Source organism: Leucopleurus acutus (assembly GCF_964270905.1).
Source record: "Leucopleurus acutus genome assembly, chromosome: 2".
Taxonomy (NCBI): Eukaryota; Metazoa; Chordata; class Mammalia; order Artiodactyla; family Delphinidae; genus Leucopleurus; species Leucopleurus acutus.
Genome location: NC_139143.1, coordinates 50,947,115 through 50,961,115, shown reverse-complemented (window position 1 = coordinate 50,961,115; position 14,001 = coordinate 50,947,115). Strand labels below are relative to the sequence as shown.

At 36.6% G+C, this 14,001-nt stretch overlaps 1 protein-coding gene across 3 annotated transcripts in view; it reads right to left on the bottom strand.

The window, feature by feature from the left end:
• KCNK2 (potassium two pore domain channel subfamily K member 2) overlaps positions 1-14,001 on the bottom strand; it is a gene marked incomplete at both ends in the record, with an annotated part of 160,547 nt that overhangs the window by 60,747 nt on the left and 85,799 nt on the right. The gene's annotated exons all lie outside the window — the stretch shown is intronic.

Sequence of the window (14,001 nt, the reverse complement as noted above, 5' to 3'; positions counted from 1 at the left end):
ACACAGAAGAAACGATTTTTACTTCTGAAAGGGTGAAAATGAGAAGACAGAAGGTGAATCTTAAATAATGAGGATCAAAACAGAAAAGTTCAGTGTGAAAATATTTGATCTATTCAAAGGACTGTTAGTATCGACTAAAGCTACATTTGAGAGGGGGTCAAGGGAGCAGACAGGTAGAAGAGGGGAATCTAGAAAAAATAAGTTGTATCAGGTTGTAAAGACTTGCTCCTAAAGTAATGGGGAGTAGGTAGAAGTTTATAGGCAGATTCGTGTTTGACGATATGCACAGAAAGATCTGGTGGCCGAGAGAGGAGGACTGACAGAAGCCCCATGAGAAACTTAGTTCTGAACTAGCTAAGCAATGATTGTGCCTGAGTTAGACTGGGATGGAAAGAAGGGACTTTTGAGGCAGAATTGTCAGGGACTGACAACTAGATAGTTGGTGTGATAAGTGAAAGGAAGGGGTATAGGATGACCAGAGACCACAGACCCTCATTGGGAGATGGGACCAGCAACTGAACAGGACACACAGGGGAAGGAACAGTGACAATAAAAGGAAAAGTCATTCAAACTGGGACATAATAAATTTGAAGTGCTTGAGGTACCAACAGGCAAGATAGCCAGCAGGATCCTTAAATACTAATCTAACACTTAATAGGGCAGAGCAGGAGATAAAGATTTTAGGCTCAACAGCACAGAGACTAGGGCTGCTTAAACAGGGGTGATGGACATACTCAATTCACAAAATTTAACCTGTACCTTCAGAAGAACAGCTAATAAACAGCAAATACACATTAAAAATCAAATATAAAATTTTGAATGTAACATTACTTTCTGATTATAAATTAGACTGTGAGTTGCCCACAATGACATTTTCAAATTACTAAAGGGTCAGAGTAAAAAGAGAACCTTTTTTTATCAGGCAAATAATATGAACAGATATAAGTTCAGCTTTCTTTTGGGACAAAGAATAATTTTCAAGATTCAGTTTATAAAGTCAGGAACATTACCCTCAAAATATTGTAAAAATTTTTACCTTGTGCAGCATTTATTAAAATGTAATTTCTGGGGAGGATTACAAAGGCTAAATGCATACTGTGATGGTTAAGACTTGGCCCATGGGGGATGCAGCTCTACAAATTCACAAAGTGACTTAAGAAATGTGTGTGGAAATTTGTTATATGATAGGCTCACTAGCAAATTCCATTTTTAAAATGTTTCCATTTCAATGAAACCAGAATGACATTTTTTCCCAAGTACTTTCTCTTTCAAAACCAGAAAATCCTCATCCAAATAGTTGTGACTCACTTAACACGTAAGTTCACCAAAATGTTGATTTTAGAAGTTAGTTCATGCTTAAGATGACTTTTTATAAGTCTTCTTTCTTATAAACAGGATGTCACAGTTTGAAAAGAGTAAATTAACTTAATCACAAAAAGGTCTATATTTGGGTAAAATGTTCATCCCACAAGTTTTAGTGGATTCTAAACCTGGGGAAGGGTGGGATGGGGGATGTTTTCCCATTCTTAATTGCCACTCTTAAGGTGAAATACTGGCAGTCAAGTGATCCAGGAAAAGCTAATGTACATAAATAGAAGTATTATCCAACAACTCACAAATTCTTTTCACTTTCTGATATCTAAGATTTATGAATTAATTTTCACATTATTCATTTGATTCAAGAGTCTTAACCAAATCAAAATATCTGTAATGTTAAGATAACTTACTAAAAAGTTATTAGTTTTACTTTTAAATTAGGAAATATTTTTTAAATGTATTGGTTATTATAAGCATTACTCTTAGTCTAGCACATTCAAGAAACCTGTGCATGGGTCTCTTACTTGTTAAAAACCTAGGGCAATTTCTCTTTCCTGGATTCCCTCCCTATGTGCCCCCTAACCCCATACCAGGCTTTATACTCATTGCAACTGATTTACAAAATATTCAAACTCTGATGGAGAGAGAAGAGTGAAAGCTAAGACTTACTGATGGCCTACCTAAATGAAATCATGCCATCCTAAAGCCCTGAGGGGGTAGGTGTTGAGGGGAGTTGTATTCTTACTCCTCATATTTCCATTGATTTAGGACAAGACTATTAGAAAGACCGTTTGGTCACAGAGTTAAACCATATCTCCAGCTGCCTTTATCAGATGCCTTTTAAGCTGACATTTCAATTGCCATCATTCTTACAGCCCGTTCAGAACTCATGGGTGAAAGACTGGTATTGGCTCCCTGAAATCCCAATAGTAAATAACCCCATTTTACAACAGAGAAACCATACTCTCAGTAGGTAAAATAACAGTTGTCAGGTTACACAGGAAAGAGGGCATCAGAGCTAGAATTCAAAGCCAGGCCTGCCTAGCTTCATTCAGGCTCTTTTCATTGAACCAGGCTGACTATGTCACCTATGATCTCTGCTGATGTCCGTCCCATCATTTATCCACTATCCATTTTTTGTCCATACTGTATGGTAGGCACTTAGCTAGGGCTGGAAACACTAAGTCAAACAAAGTGTTCCTCTTCCCCTCAAGGTTCCCACCTAGAAATCAGGTGGGTCTGAAGGTCAGCACTGTTTTACCAGGAGCCTCCTTACCTTGCTTATGTCCTTATTCCAACAGTTTCCAGAAGTTGGCCCTATTCTGCTCTATAGAACTTGAATATACAATGCCCTCTCCTCCTTAAATTTAATTTTCTTTCTCTTGATGCTGCTGAACCATAGAATATTTATCAAGAAATAAAAGATATAACCTGGATTTAAAGAATCATCTAGGCATTTTGGACCAAACTTACCAACTCCATGCCCCTCTTCTGGTTTTCTAAAATGTGTATTATAGAATAGACATATACACAAATGTGTATACACATACAACTTTGTTCTAAAGAAAATAAAGGTCATTTCTTTACATGGGTCTGTAAGTATTTTAGTTTAGATATCAAATATGGATTTCAATTTTTTTTGGTTTGTTTGACTTTCTTTTTATTAATGAAAGCTATTCTGTCTTAACGTGATGGGGAAAAACATACTTTGCTTTAGTATATTTTTCTTTTTTTTATAGTAAAGCAATTTAACCGAGTGAAGTGTTGTGGTTTTTTTTTTAACATCTTCATTGGAGTATAATTGCTTTACAATGGTGTGTTAGTTTCTGCTTTATAACAACGTGAATCAGCTATACATATACACATACCCCCATATCTCTTCCCTCTTGCGTCTCCCTCCCTCCCACCCTCCCTATCCCACCCCTCAAGGTGGTCACAAAGCACTGAGCTGATCTCCCTGTGCTATGCGGCTGCTTCCCGCTAGCTATCTATTTTACGTTTGGTAGTGTATATATGTACATGCCACTATCTCACTTTGTCCCAGCTTACCCTTCCCCCTCCCCGGGTCCTCAAGTCCATTCTCCAGTAGGTCTGCGTCTTTATTCCTGTCCTGCCCCTAGATTCTTCAGAACTTTTTTTTTTTTTTTTAGATTCCATATATATGTGTTAGCATACGGTATTTGTTTTTCTCTTTCTGACTTACTTCACTCTGTATGACAGACTATAGGTCCATCCACCTCACTACAAATAACTCAATTTCATTTCTCTTTATGGCCGAGTAATAGTCCATTGTATATATGTGCCACATCTTCTTTACCCATTCATCTGTCGATGGACACTTAGGTTGCTTCCATGTCCTGGCTACTGTAAATAGTGCTGCAGAAACTAACACAACACTGTAAAGCAATTATACTCCAATAAAGATGTTTTAAAAAAAAAAAAGAATAGTTGTCCACTTCCTGCTAGGAAGATTAGGAAAGATTAGGTAAAATCTTAGGAAAAAATCTTTTCCTAAGATTAGGAAAACTGCCATTAGAAGAATGATGATGGCAGTCTCCATGATCATAAAGAAAGAAAGATCAACACATTGTTTTGCTCATCCTTTACAAGGATGGAAATCTACAGGATATAGGATGTACATTATTGTTACCCTTAGAAATTATCTCTAAGTCTCATTATAGAGTAATTCAGAGTCTTTTTCATTAAACTTAGTACAATTTACTGCCTGTCTCACTGACTTAACTGTCAATCACTAAACGTTTTCCTTGTCATTTTTTTCCTCCACGTGCTTCTACAATTCTTCTATATATCCATTCTGAATCCTAGAAGTTGAATAACTTCTTGGTTTTCCCAAAGTCCCTAGGACTTCTGAACAGGTTGGGTCAAATCCAATTTAATTAATTACACAGATAACTCTCAGTTCTCTGATGAGTTCTCTGAGAGTCACCAGCTGAATCAGGGGGTGACCAGATGCCTTGCAGAATTTTCCCATATTAACACAGAACCACCAAGAAGAGAAGACAATTTCTTATTTAATTGTTACTCTTGGATTTCAAACCTTCTGTCCCATAGGAACAGGAACTAGAGCAATCATTATCGCTAAGTGCTAAGCACAGTATGTATTATAAAATATGTGCTCACTAAACAACAGAATGAATGAACATATGAATGATGAATAGAAGACATCTCCCTAACAGTCACATAAACCCTCTCTTTTCAATCAAAGCAATTTTTCTGAGCCATTGTGGTGGTGGTGGTACTGACTGTTCTTCAGTTGACCTCACTTCTTTCTCATCAGGTAGTTTCCTTGTTATTTGTTAAATTCCTGGCAAAGTTTTGCACAGTGATCAGCTCAATAATAGCAATTTTAATACCTGGCCTTTGATATAGTTGCAAAATTTAGGCCCCATCGGGAACTGTTTTCTCCAGGTGCTCTATAAGGACAAATTGTTTTGAACAAAAAAAACTTACCATGGTATTTCAATGGAGATTTATATGTTTTCATGATAAAATCTTCTATTAAGCAAGCTCTGAGCACTCCATGACTAAATGAGTCATGGCTTGGTTATAAGAGAAAGCAATAGTTTGGTTACTAAAAACTGCATTTCCACTAATGACTATGAAAACATAACTCCAAGAAAACTTAGTTTCTTTTTAAAAATTAATTAATTAATTAATTTTTGGCTGAGTTGGGTCTTTGTAGCTGCGTGCGGGCTTCGTCTAGTTGCGGCAAGCGGGGGCTGCTCTTCGTTGTGGTGCACGGGCTTCTTATTGTGGTGGCTTCTCTTGTTGCAGAGCATGGGCTCTAGGTGTGCCAGCTTCAGTAGTTGTGGCTCGCGGGCTCTAGAGCACAGGCTCAGTAGTTGTGGTGCACGGGCTTCTTATTGTGGTGGCTTCTCTTGTTGCAGAGCATGGGCTCTAGGTGTGCCGGCTTCAGTAGTTGTGGCTCGCGGGCTCTAGAGCACAGGCTCAGTAGTTGTGGCGCACGGGCTTAGTTGCTCCACGGCATGTGGGATCTTCCCGGACCAAGGCTCGAACCCATGTCCCCTGTACTGGCAGGCGGATTCTTAACCACTGCACCACCAGGTAAACCCGAAAACTTAATTCTAAATATGAGATATATAAAAATGTTTTTTCTAAAGTCAAAAAATGTGAAGACAAATGATTCTATAACTGTGAAAACCGTAAAAGTTTAGTAAACATACCAGAAGGGGAATTTTACCTGTTCAAAGTCCCAAATTATATTTTCTATATAGAGGAGCATAAGGCATTAAGCATAAAGCCTGACTAACCCAGTAGGTATTCAAAATTACACGTGAGATGAAGAAAATTTCATTACTGAACTAAATATACTAAATTTCACTGATCGAAATTCCAAGAAGATATATTTGGATGGCAAAGTAAATTTATGCTCAGAAGGAAAATGTGTTTTCATAATATCAATCATAAGGGTTTCTTAGAATACCTCCAAACTTTTGGCTAAAATTTTTGGTTTTTATTAAAAAAGTAGGTAATGTGAGAACACTGCTTTGTGAAACTATATATTTGTATCTGGCTTTCACTCAATCATGTTATCTCTTATGAACTAACCTGGTTTACAAAAAGGAGTGTTTCTAAAGACTTCTTTGGGCAGCTTCTAAACAATGACTCACTGTAATCCTAACAGTATATATATATGTGTGTGTGTGTGTGTGTGTGTGTGTGTGTGTGTGTGTGTGTGTGTGTGTGTGTGTGTGTGTATATATATTTATCCTTTTAATGTGTTGTTGGATTCTGTTTGCTAGTATTTTGTTGAGGATTTTTGCATCTATATTCATCAGTGATATTGGTCTGTAATTTTCTTTTTTGGTAGTATCTTTTTCTGGTTTTGGTATCAGGGTGATGGTGGCCTCATAGAAGGAGTTTGGGAGTGTTCCTTCCTCTGCAATTTTTTGGAAGAGTTTGAGAAGGATGGGTGTTAGCTCTTCTCTAAATGTTTGATAGAATTCACCTGTGAAGCCATCTGGTCCTGGACTTTGGTTTGTTGGAAGATTTTTATCACAGTTTCAATTTCATTACTTGTAATTGGTCTGTTCATATTTTCTATTTCTTCCTGGTTCAGTCTTGGAAGGTTATACCTTTCTAAGAATTTGTCCATTTTTTCCAGGTTGTCCATTTTATTGGCACAGAGTTTCTTGTAGTAGTCTCTTAGCATGCTTTGTATTTCTGCGGTGTCTGTTGTAAATTTTCCTTTTTCATTTCTAATTTTTTTTGAGTCCTCTCCTTCTTTTTCTTGATGAGTCTAATGGTTATCAATTTTGTTTATCTTCTCAAAGAACCAGATTTTAGTTTTATTGATCTTTGCTATTGTTTTCTTTGTTTCTATTTCATTTATTTCTGCTCTGATCTTTATGATTTCTTTCCTTCTGCTAACTTTGGATTTTGTTTGTTCTTCTTTCTCTAGTTCCTTTAGATGTAAGGTTAGATTGTTTACTTGAGATGTTTCTTGTTTCTTGAGGTAGGCTTGTAAAGCTATAAACTTCCCTCTTAGAACTGCTTTTGCTGCATCGCATAGGTTTTGGATCATCGTGTTTTCATTGTCATTTGTCTCTAGGTATTTTTTGATTTCCTCTTTGATTTCTTCAGTGATCTCTTGGTTAGTTAATAATGTATTGTTTAGTCTCCATGTGTTTGTTTTTTTATGTTTTTCTCCCTGTAATTCATTTCTAATCTCATAGCGTTGTGGTCAAAAAAGATTCTTGATATGATTCCAATTTTCTTAAATTTACTGAGGCTTGATTTGTGACCCATGATGTGATCTATCCTGGAGAATGTTCCATAAGCACTTGAGAAGAAAGTGTAATCTGCTGTTTTTGGATGGAATGTCCTATAAATATCAATTAAATCTACCTGGTCTATTGTGTCATTTAAAGCTTCTGTATCCTTATTAATTTTCTGTTTGGATGATCTGTCCATTGGTGTAAGTGAGGTTTTAAAGTCCCCCTCTTAATTATTGTGTTACTGTCAATTTCCTCTTTTATAGCTGTTAGCAGTTGCCTTATGTATTGAGGTGCTCCTATGTTGGGTGCATATATAATTGTTATATCTTCTTCTTGGATTGATCCCTTGATCATTATGTAGTGTCCTTCCTTGTCTCTTGTAACATTCTTTATTTTAAAGTCTATTTTATCTGATATGAGTATTGATACTCCAGCTTTCTTTTTTTTTGCGGTACACGGGCCTCTCACCGCTGTGGCCTCTGCCATCGCAGAGCACAGGCTCCAGACGCGCAGGCCCAGCGGCCACGGCTCACGGGCCCAGCCGCTCTGCAGCACACTGGACCCTCCCGGACCGGGGCATGAACCTGTGTCCCCCACATTGGCAGGTGGACCCTCAACCACTGAGCCACCAGGAAAGCCCCTCCGGCTTTCTTTTGATTTCCATTTGCATGGAATAACTTTTTCCATCCCCTCACTTCCAGTCTGTATATGTCCCTAGGTCTGAAGTGGGTCTCTTCTAGGCAGCATATATATGGGTCTTGTTTTTGTATCCATTCAGCAAGCCTATGTCTTTTGGTTGCAACATTTAATCCATTCACGTTTAAGGTAATTATTGATATGTATGTTCTTATGACCATTTTCTTAACTGTTTTGGGCTTGTTTTTGTAGGCCCTTTTCTTCTCTTGTGTTTCCCACTTGGAGAAGTTCCTTCAGCATTTGTTGTAGAGCTGGTTTGGTGGTGCTGAATTCTCTCAGCTTTTGCTTGTCTGTAAAGCTTTTGATTTCTCCATCGAATCTGAATGAGATCCTTGCTGGGTAGAGTAATCTTGGTTGTAGGTTCTTCCCTTTCATCACTTTAAGTATATCGTGCCACTCCCTTCTGGCTTGTAGAGTTTCTGCTGAGAAATCATCTTTTAATGTTAACCTTATGGGAGTTCCCATGTATGTTATTTGTCGTTTTTCCCTTACTGCTTTCAATAATTTTTCTTTGTCTTTAATTTTTGCCAGTTTGCTTACTATGTGTCTCGTCGTGTGTCTCCTTGGGTTTATCCTGTATGGGACTCTCTGTGCTTCCTGGACTTGGGTGGCTATTTCCTTTCCCATGTTAAGGAAGTTTTCAACTATAATCTCTTCAAATACTTTCTTGGGTCCTTTCCGTGTCTCTTCTCCTCCTGGGACCCCTATAATGCAAATGTTGTTGCGTTTAATGTTGTCCCAGAGGTCTCTTAGGCTGTCTTCATTTATTTTCATTCTTTTTTCTTTATTCTGTTCCGCAGCAGTGAATTCCACCATTCTGTCTTCCAGGTCACTTATCCGTTCTTCTGCCTCAGTTATTCTGCTATTGATTCCTTCTAGTGTATTTTTCATTTCAGTTATTGTAGTGTTCATCTCTGTTTGTTCTTTAATTCTTCTAGGTCTTTGTTAAACATTTCTTGCATCTTCTCGATCTTTGCGTCCATTCTTTTTCCAAGGTCCTGGATCATCTTCACTATCATTATTCTGAATTCTTTTTCTGGAAGTTTGCCTATCTCCACTTCATTTGGTTGTTTTTCTGGGGTTTTATCTTGTTCCTTCATCTGGTACATAGCCCTCTGCCTTTTCATCTTGTCTATCTTTCTGTGAATGTGGTTTTTGTTCCACAGGCTGCAGTATTGTAGTTCTTCTTGCTTCTGATGTCTGTCTGCCCTCTCCTAACAGTATGTATTAAAGAGGACACTAACTTTGATAAATAATGTTAAATTGTGTTAAGTTAGGTAATTATTTGACTTCACTTCTGAAGAATCATCAACTAATTTTTATTGACATATAACTGACACATGTAACATTAGTTTCAGGTGTACAATATAGTGATTCGACATTTATATATATTACGAGATGATCACCACAGTAAGTCTAGTTACCATCTGTCACTGTTTAATGTTATAAAATATTAATGACTATATTCCCTATTCTGTACATTATATCTCCAAGACTTATTTATTTTATAACTGGAGGTTTGTGCCTCAATCCCCTTCACCTATTTTGCCCATTCCCCCAAGCCCTAGTAATTTTTTTTTTTTTTTTTTTTTGCCGTACGCGGGCCTCTCACTGTTGTGGCCTCTCCAGTTGCGGAGCACAGGCTCTGGACGTGCAGGCTCAGTGGCCATGGCTCACGGGCCCAGCCGCTCCGCGGCACGTGGGATCTTCCCAGACCTGGGCACTAACCCGTGTCCCCTGCATCGGCAGGCGGACAGTCAACCACTGCACCACCAGGGAAGCCCCCCTAGTAATTTTTTTAAAGCAGGGATTTAGAAGACTAGTTTTAAAAGCAAGCCTAAATAAGTAGAACTCAATCTTTCACACACTTCCAGATAATTAATATAGCTTCTTAGATTTTAATGAAGAAGGGCTGATCTAGCTCCCAGCCTATAATAACAAGCACGATTTAACAATTTATCAAGTCAGACTTCTCATCAAATTAAAAAAAAAATGACAAAAGTTAAGAAACAAAACATAGGAAGCCAGCAGTAAATTGTCAAATATAACTTTTACCATTATCTTTAACTTACCTCTACAAATTTGACTATAAATTATTATAGGCATTGCTAAAATCAAGTAAGTGAACTTTGCTAAATAGTTTACTTTCTCTTCTCACCTCTTTGTGAACCACAGTTAGCAATAGGGGGGGTCTGTTTATTCATATGTAAAATAAAAGTGCTCCAGTGGACCTGTGGCTCCCAGGCCTTTTTTAGCTCTAGAACCCTGAGCACTGGTAAAAGAACAAAAAGGGCCATCAGGAAGGAGTACATAAGAATTACTAAGGTAACCAACCAGCCAGTAAAACATATCCTTTGCATACATATAAATATAAAATTAAAATTTGCTGGGAGAGCTCTTCCTGCCAAAAAACTACTAAATGTTGAATTCTTATGTTCAGTCACATACACAGAGAAACCTGAACCCTTGTACCTATTTGTCTTTACAAATTTGTCTCTAAATGCTTTTGATCCAATATTGCCAACAGTGAAAAGGATTTGCTCATGCAAATGTAAATTTATAGTTATTTATGAGTTAGAAATCTATTATGCTCTAATATATTATATCATGAACATTATGACATATAAAAAGTAAGAAATGAGGTTTAAAAAATACAAAGCAACAAGGGTTGTCCTGTTTTCTTCCTATGGCAGAAGGTCTACCTGCATGGATTGTCTTGCCCATCCCCTGGGGATGAGCACACTGCTTCAGAGTTCCGGTCTAAACTACCACATCATCACTTGCTGCTTTTGAGATGCTCCTAATAATTACACCAAGGTTACAACCTGTGTCCTAAACATTTATATATCACTTTCCAAAATTTACTCCTTTTCCTTTAATAACACAACAGTTTGAAGAATATGTTTTTTAATTTGTCTTCAAAGAAGTTCAGCAGTGTAACTGAACTCTAATCCCATTCAGAGTAGGGTTTGCAGGCTTGAGAATGGCATCAGACAATGAGTGTCTATTATGGGAAGTACATCTCTCTTTTCTTTGGAGATTTATAGCCTAACAGAAAGATGAGAAAGTTCAAGCTAGAGCAGTGCCTCTTGCTTTTTCCTGGCAAAAATATCAAAATTAAGTGAGAATATTATCTGTCAGGACATCTAATAACAAGAGAGAAAGTTCTAAAAAATAAACAACTGATATTTCCCAGATAGGGCAGTCATCTTAACTTAGTGGCTAATTTTTACTTTATTGTCACAAGGTACCCAGAGGGAAAGACTATTTTTATGTACTCTACTTAACTATAAGAGGCAGTTATTTTCTAAGATCCTTAAAAAAAAAACCTCATAATTTTTGTTTTTCCAAAGACTCTTGCAAAGGGCATGCATTTCCTAGCCAGCCTTTGCCACATCTGCCCCCTTGTCCACATTTTCATTCCAGAAATGCTCCCTGGCCACAAAGATCTAGCATGTAAAGACTATCGTACTAGGAATAGGGTTCTACAGTTTCACAAAGACCAAAACAGCTACAAAATGCATAAATTAAGGTGAAAGATGAGTCAACAAAAGTGGTATCCATCTACTTCTCTAATTTTCTCAGCATCTGTCGCTTTGAACACATCAAATTCCTTTGCAAGTTATTAGCAAAGTGTATTTCTACCATTTTTCATTATTCCTCTGTAAACCACAAATACAATTAAAATAATGGGTTTAAAGAGGGGTATAATAAAAATAAATTCCTAGTAATAATAAAGATGTTTATTAGACTACAGTTAATGCCATGCAAATATTTTGTTTCCCTGTTCCCCTACAGAACTGTGACCATGACTCTGTATTCAGGGTGCCTACTGATATACAAGATGTTTTCATTGAACTTAACTGCTCAGGCAGCTGAGAGTGGCTACTAATAGACTCACATAATCTAACCAGTGTCAGAGTGTGGATCTCCTAAAGGAAATTAAAAAAAATTTTTTTTCTTCTTCTACAAAACCATAAGTAAAACTATTTGTTCGTTTTTTCTAAGCCAGTTTATACTGTGGTCAAAAATAAACACTATTTTAAGATTCCACCCACTTTTTTTAATTTATAATTTTTGTTTTTGTAGAGAGTCTCCGATTATGAGGGTCACACACTAGACTGACACATATTTAAAATAACATGCACTGTATTATATCATTGAAACTTGCTAAGATAAAAGAACTTAAATGTTCTCACTAAACAAACAAATAAATGAATAAAGTGAGGTAAGGGATGTATTAATTAACTGGATCCTTTCACAATGTATATGTGTATGAAAACACCACAGTGTGCATTTTAAATATCTTACAATTTTGTTTGTCAACTGTACCTCAATAAAGCTGAAAAATAAATACATTAATAAACATACCTATGCATTACCATAAAACATTAAAAATTAAATTGAATACAATAACGTGTAATACAAGGCTGTTGGCCTGAAAATGGAAGACTCGTCACCTAATACCTATATATTCCACAGTAATTATAAGACCTTGTTAATTATATTTATAAAGCGATACAACAGCCTAAGATTAACATGCCACAGTATAAATTTTGTTATCATCACTGTGTCTCACTTTCTGCTACATTAAAGCCCTTTCAACTTCTACTTATGCGAATTATATCTATGTCGTCAATGAAAGGTAGAAAAATGGGTATTTTAGGACAGAAGCTCATCGTCCTACATGGAGCTGCAAATCTCTGAGATTCTTCTCTCTGCATTTTGCTAATTAGAAAACTAAAAAATCTCCATCAGCATGATGTACCCTCCTTTCTCAGGGCCTCCATGCAGCACAGGGATGTGTACATAGTGTTTTTGACCAAAAGCAAAGCTTTGCTTGTAAAAATACCCCATCTTCAAGGGTATTATACATTCCCCAGAATGAAGGGCTTTGCCAGGTTAAACTGTAATTAACAAATAATAAAAACAGATGCCTTCTCTGAGATTTTTATAAAACTATACAACATATTTTCTTTTCTGATAATATTTAAGTAAGAAGTTTGAGTCAAGAAAGAACAGTAAACAACCAGAAAGTATTAAACCCTCAAGACTGAATTAGCCTAGTGAGTTTATTCTGGGAAGTTTAATAGCACATTTCTACTATAATGTTTATTAGCATGTTTTTCTAACACTTCAAACTGATTTTTTTTTAAAAAAAAAGAATGGTTTAGATTTTCAGGAGCTGGTCAAACTGATTCATGTTAGAGCATTATTATATCACTTTTACCACTATTACCACAATTTGTTTAAAATTGGAGTTAGAACAGTAATAATAATTGGATAACATAACCAGAAAAGAGAGAGGTGAAATGACAGGAATGTAAGACCTAAGAGGTACAACAATAAAGCAAATAGCAACTGAAATAACATATATAGAGAAGGAAAAAGTTTTTAAAAACCATCTATTTAAAAATGTGGACAAAATATTAAAAAGGTCAGAACATTGACATTAGAATTGAACATTAAAGGAGAGAAATATCTTAGAGAAGAAGGTTTTAAGTAGCTAAGAACATCTTCTAAAGTTTGCACGTGTTTCTAAAACCAAAGCATAAGAGAGTGATGTCACCAAGATGGTGACATAGCTTGTTCCTGACTTTGCTCCCCATCATGAGAAGAACAACTAACAACTATTCGAGGACAAGACACCACTGAGAGAATCCTAGGACATGGAAGTGAGGTTGAAGCACCCTCGGCACCCCAGAGATCAAGGCAGACTGCATTAGAAGAATGGATGTTACCTGAACCTATTATGGTAATCATTTCATTTCATGATCAAACCATCCTGCTGTACACCTTAAACCTATGCGGTGATGTATGTCAATTATTTCTCAATAAAACTGGGGGGAAAAAACCCTAAGACATGAAAAGCCCTAGTAAAAAGAGCAATGATGGTTTAAACTTGAATTCTTGTACCACTAAAAAATAAATAAATAAGATGCAGATAAATGGTTTCTGAAATTAGGGTGGGACTATAAATTCTGAACAACCAGCAATTTAAATTTCTTTCATAGAATGAAAAATAAATATTCAACTGTACTTTTTTGCTTACCTTCACTGTCACGGAATGACTCCCCCCCACCTTTTTTTTTTTTTTTGGCTCTGTCACTGTTATGGATGAAATTGTGTCTTCCAAAAATATGGGTCGAAGTCCCTGGTACCTTGGAACATGACCTTATTTGGAAATAAGGCCCTTGCAAATGTAATTAGTTAAGATGAATTCATACTG